Genomic DNA, 6,000 nt, shown 5'->3' with positions numbered 1-6,000 from the left:
TCACAGATAATAAAACTTTGTGACATGTCGGGCGTCAAATCACGTGACGTCGTTACATTAAATCTTCGCTTGGTCATAAGGGCCAACCACAGAGGCAGTACATAACCATCTGAGGTACATGCGAAAAGCTTGCAGTGCCTCCGATCCTTTGGAGTCTGTCAAGGAAAACCACGTTGGGTGCAGAAAAATCTCGGAGGGAGGTTGGGGATGTTCAATACATTGAGTGGGAAGAAAAAAAAGCCGATGCCTTTCGCCTTTCAGTCGTCTTAGATGAATGCATAAGGGACCCTGTGAGTTTACGGGGTACTAAAATCACAGCCATATCCACGGAGTGGAATGAATGATGAGTGGGCGAAGGGCTGCGGGAGGTTTCATCGGTAAACCGGTGAATCTCCGTAGAATTCTGGGGCCCAGTACTATCATCACCGACGTGAGGGATCGGGGCCTTTATAGGCTAAAGGTTCGATGAGTTATGACGACTTGCAGCTCACTTTAATTTTACACGTACGCTGTGAATTTTCATTGTTTAGAAAACCATTCCTTTAGAAAACATCTGGCGTCTTTCGTTAAGCAGCTGGCGTCTTTTCGTTTTGCTTTAGAAACATCTGGCGTTCTTTCGTTTTGCTTTTACAAAACATCTGGCGTCTTTCGTTGGTTTATTTCATCAATCAACGGCGTTTTGAACAAAATTTTTATTGTTTAATCACGCACAGGAGAAATCTCACCAGGCACTACCTTGGAGGTAAACAATGGCTATATGGGAATGAGAGACAGAAGAAGTCGGCTTTAGCTAACACTTACACTTCTACTTCTACTAACGTTTCCTACTGGAACATGGTAATGGCTGCTAATGGGGAATGAGAGACAGAAGAATTCGGCTTTTAGTTAACGCGCACGCTGCGAATTTTTTATTGTTCAACAACGCACAGGGAAAATCTCCCACCGGCACCACCTTGGAGGTCAATATCTGGTACTAGCGTTACGACTGGTTACGCACTACTACGAGGGACGAACGGGTGCCGCCTTAAGGAGCTTCGCCCCTAAAAACCCGTATTAGTACGGGTTTTTTAGTACGGGGGGGTACCCCGTATTAGTACGGGGTACTAATACGGGGTACTAAAAAAAAGACAATCGTGATTTCTTTCCGTTCCACTTGCAGAGTGAAACACAACAGTAACGTAATATTAAGCCATGCGAATGACGTCGCTGCAGTAGCCTGAAATAGAAAATTAAACGCGAATGCTGTCAAACTGGAATGCAGGCATCGAACTGGCAGCACGGCCTGACATACTGCCTGCGGAATACGTACAGTGGGAATGGAATGAAACGCAAACATGCGGCACCTACACTCCTTGCTGTTTCGCATTTATTTTCAAGTGGTTGTAGCCTGGATGATTGATGAAATGACGGAGTCCTCCGTGATACAATCGAAGACCATCTAGCGTCCTTTTATCGCCACCCCAGTCAGAGCGTGATGAAAAGAGCGCGCCGCTATGTTCGCGTTTCTTTCCATCCCCCTGTACCTGTGAAAGCCTGCGAGAAGCACGAATGCAAATAAACTCCTATGCAAACACGAATTCGTGAGCTCCGTAATACGCGCGGCCGCTCAGCGCCAGCTTCGCGTAGTCTACTTGCGCAGCGCCACCACGCGGCAGCGGCGAGCAGAGCCGGAGCGCGCGTTCGACGGCGCGATGAGAGCGTTCGCCCAGGCGCTGAAAAATAGAGGAGGCGCTGGATAGTAGCATTTTAGGCTAGTTGGTGATCCACGACATCAGAGAGATCGCGCGACGAAAACGCGGACAAAAGAAGACAAGTACAAACACAGCGCAAACATTCAACTGAAGTTATTGTGCCACTGGATATGCTTATTTATTGTCACAGTACACCTCCCGCATGCGCGAAAAATGGACGCGACGCGAAAAAGGCCGTGCATGCAGAAAAAAATGAGTAGAACAAACGGTTACGCAACACCATGTCTGAGCGATTCTAAAGTCTAATCGTTTTGCTGCTAGATTGTTTCCTAGGCTTTAGGTGATGCTAGGTTGTTTCTAGTTTGTTTTTCAGCGGGGAAGGGTGCCACGTAAGCCACAGAGAGTCACAAACATCACACGGATGTCCCAACTCCCGAGACAAAAAGTCCCGCTTAAACCGCCCATTCGTACCTCCCATAGATCTGTGGGCACGTCGTCGTTCGCGCAGGAATTCCATCGCCTCGAGGTCTTCTCGCAACCACCGTTGCCTTTCTCGTTCCCTAGTATTCTCTCGTTGTGCACAGTAGGGCGATTTGAATGTCATTGCGCGAGCGTGGACCAAGAACAAGAACAGCGCCGCGGCCCAGAATCCTCGATCAAGGAGAGGGTTGTTATCAGGAAAGCTTCTCTCACTTTTTGCTGTTCTTTAAGATGTGGTCACTCCCGTCCGAGAAAGGCACTTCTTCATTTTTCTTCTCGTCAGTGAACAGGCAGTAATGGTATCGCAACAACATATTATTTGGTACAGTGAACACAATCACAAGTTTGGGCGCCCAGCAAGCATATTTTTCGGCAGTGGCTTGGTCTCCTGACCACTCCCTCACCTGAGGTGTGGAAAAGTGTACTTCGCAGTCCGAACCTCAAAGTACAGCTCCGGGCCATACAACGAGCCAAGGAGTGGGCGACCAGGCACAGCCTGACCGCCATCCCTCTGAAATATTTTCACTTCAATAAAGTTGCTTCTCTCTCAGGTTTAGGCGTGACTCTCGCGCGGTCGAGCTATGCGTTACTGTAGATAGACGCTGCGTGCGAAGGCGGTTTGTCGCCTGATTTGGCAGCGGTGGCCGCAAGGATACGTGCACGCCTGTGCTCCTCGCCGGAGAGAAGACAGCGAAATCATGATTTTCGCAGTTCCAACACGGGCCACTAGGGCCCTGGGGCACTGGGCCGACCCACGCTCGCGGGATCACATCCACATTGTGCTAGACTCTGCGTACCTCTGAAGCGAACCGTACAGATGCTTCACCGTAGGTAAAAGGTGAGTCACCGATGTTTACAACAGGGTTATTCCGGACTCTTTCGTAAAGCTTTTTTTAACGCGATAGTGTTAGAGAGCTCGTTTCGCAGAAATGCCGCCGTCGGTGCCGGCGTCGCTACGTCGCTTGTGAGCAAAAACTCAACCGTGACCGAAAAATCAAGAAAGATGCAAATAAAATAAACAATAAAAATATTCGGTCCCCTTTAGGATCGAAGCCAGGCCGTTTGCTTGGCAAGAAGGTGTCTTACCACAAAGCCACGATGTTACATGCAACGGCTTCGGGAAAAACACTACATAAATGCCATGTAGTGGAAGGAGTCTCCTTAACACATTTTGTTCGACAGGAGTCACGACGAAAATGAGCCCATTAGGCGATTTGTAGGCGAATTGGCGAGGCCTTCAAACTACGTTTTTTGCGCGACGCCATGCTTCGAAAAAAGCTGGGATAGTGCAGCCATCGCCGCTAAAAACACACACGAACATTCAAACAGCTCCAAAAATGAACAACTATGTCCATCTATCGAAAAAAATATCAAGCTAACCCCTTATTTTCTAGAGTAGGCGTTGATCAGGCAAACAGCAAATGTTAGATAATGTGCTGCCATCTTTGAGGCATTGTGAGAAATATGTCTGGACTCTAGCACAGGGAAGTGCTTTAGATCGAAAACTTGTACCATTGCTATAGATACTTAGCGCGCGCGCAAGTGTGTGCTTATGTGCGTGTGCGTGTAACAACAAACATAAATAAGTATGAATTTAGTGGTTGAAGTGCGCACTAGGGGCCGCAATTCGCTACCGCGTTCACTCTCAAACGCGAAGCTTAAGGGTCCCCCAATTTTTCAATCCTTGGTTACTTCTTTCTAGAAATCTTATTTGGCGTTTGCCGCCAGTTTGTCGCATTTTGTATTTCAATGAGCTTGGTTGTTAAAAAGTAATGGACAAGCTACAGCAGACACAGAATTAAACTTTGTCTATGCACAAGAAGAGAAAATTGGGCTAGCTGGTGGTAATTCATTATGCAGGCACAACATAGCTAAAAACAAGAAAAAAACAGCGCATGTGTCGTGTCTTTTTATGTTCTTGTCTGTTTTTCGCGCAGCTGTTCCTGCGTAATGAATTCATCTATGCAATCACCGAGAGAGCGTAGAATGCGTGTAATTCTTTGCTCTTTGCTTCATTGGTGGCAGTGCAACAATCCGAAAATATACCTTAATCAAATGGCCCGACATATAGCTTGCCAGTCAACTACTGGCATACGAATGACAGGCATTGCTGTGTTGTAAGTTCGAGAAAAGCTAGTGCCATGAGGACCACCGCGAAGGGCTTTGCAGGGCAAATGAAAATAACACAAGAATGCAAGAGGGCACCTTATTTCGCAAGTGCTGGCGTTCGACAGAGCACGAATGAATGATTCGGTCAGTTTGTCTTCACGTGCACTTTGTAAGTAGGTGTCATATGATATGCTGTGGCATCCACATAATTACAGCAACAGACTGGTAGGCATGTGCACAGCTTGCACAGCGGCAGCATAAAACGGAGCACTTCCCCACCTAAGCCATGGTGCCTATAGAGTAGACAGTGACAGTACGCCTGTTTTCTTATGTTTTGTGGCTAGGGATAAAAAACCACGCGGCGCTGGCGTCTCATGCTTGTCATAGCATGCTTAGCTGTTCTCGCGAACTTCTGAAAAAATATAATGATGCTGTCTTTGGAACCGAAAAGGATGGCTGGCTTGGCCCTTAAGAATATAGTCGTGATGTTCCTCGAGCTAGAAAAAAAATTGAAGGTAGAATGAGACGTCGCGAAAGTTTACTGTCGTTTTCCTTGTTTTTTCTCGGGAGGCTGTCCTTAAGCATCTCACAACTACATAATGTTACAAAAAAACATGCCACACGTGATTAAAAGAGTTGAATTCGTGTATAAAACCTAATATGGTTAGGTGAAATGGTCCTTGTATCCACCCTTGAAAGTCGGGAGGGCACCCGGGACGAAGACGTGTTGCTCTGAGGTGGCGAAGGCGTCTTTGCTCTAGGTCCGGGCCCGACGCGAGCAAGTGTCATGGCCACTGCAGTTACGGAAGTGTCACAAAAGGCGCATGCGGTTCCGTACGTTGCGTAGTACGTTCCGTACCAGTGCCGGTGTAAGCAACACTGCCATTGTAAGCGCAACGCCAACGCGAAGTCTCCGAAGCGCCAGCTCCTCTAAGCGAGTTAGACCACCAGGGAGATCGGAACGATATGGCAGTACGAGTGCTCGTGTGGTGCGCCGGAGACATTCCTTTTGGCACAGCACTTTTCCGCACTTGTCTTCGGAGAAGTTTAGCAGCCGGTAAAATATGGCAGGCGAGGGGCTGGCAGAATCCGTCTAAAGCTGACCAGACCCTACAGCTCATCTAACCCATTCGATACGTATCAATGTCCTGATACTGCAAGGAGCGAGCTTACAGTAGCGCTCCGCTTCGACGAAATGCATCCATGCGTTAAGATCGTCCCGTATATCGGTGCCAGCAATGCCAGTGGTTCAGCGAGATATGCCGGTGTGTAAGGGTCAGCTGTATGTGTGCATGTATATCGTAATTGTGGTAGTTTTGGGCATACCAGGGCAGTGTAAACCATGCCAGCGGCGATACTGGCATTGACGTATCCAACAATGATGCCTGGTGTGTCGTTGCTGCGAATAAGGCGAGAGACCGGAGCCGTCGCCTGACGAGGATCGGGCTACGAAGACGGCCAAGAGGCTTGCTATCCGTGAACTGTATTTCGTGACACGGATGAGTACTGGTCATAACAATGGGAATGTGTACTGCCTATCCCAAGTATCGTGCCAACGCAGGAACGGTGGGAAATTATAACAATCTCAGTGCGTGAGCGGAGCTCCGTAAGTTGACCAGTTCATCAATCGTGCTCAGTTGGGCATCTGCTTGCAAATTCGGAACCATCGTCATGCTCGGCCGCCCAGTGATCGCGTGCATGGATTCATGAATAATGCTTG

The sequence above is a fragment of the Rhipicephalus sanguineus genome, chromosome 8 (genome assembly GCF_013339695.2).
Source record: "Rhipicephalus sanguineus isolate Rsan-2018 chromosome 8, BIME_Rsan_1.4, whole genome shotgun sequence".
NCBI classification, from domain to species: domain Eukaryota; kingdom Metazoa; phylum Arthropoda; class Arachnida; order Ixodida; family Ixodidae; genus Rhipicephalus; species Rhipicephalus sanguineus.
This window is presented reverse-complemented; position numbering follows the sequence as displayed.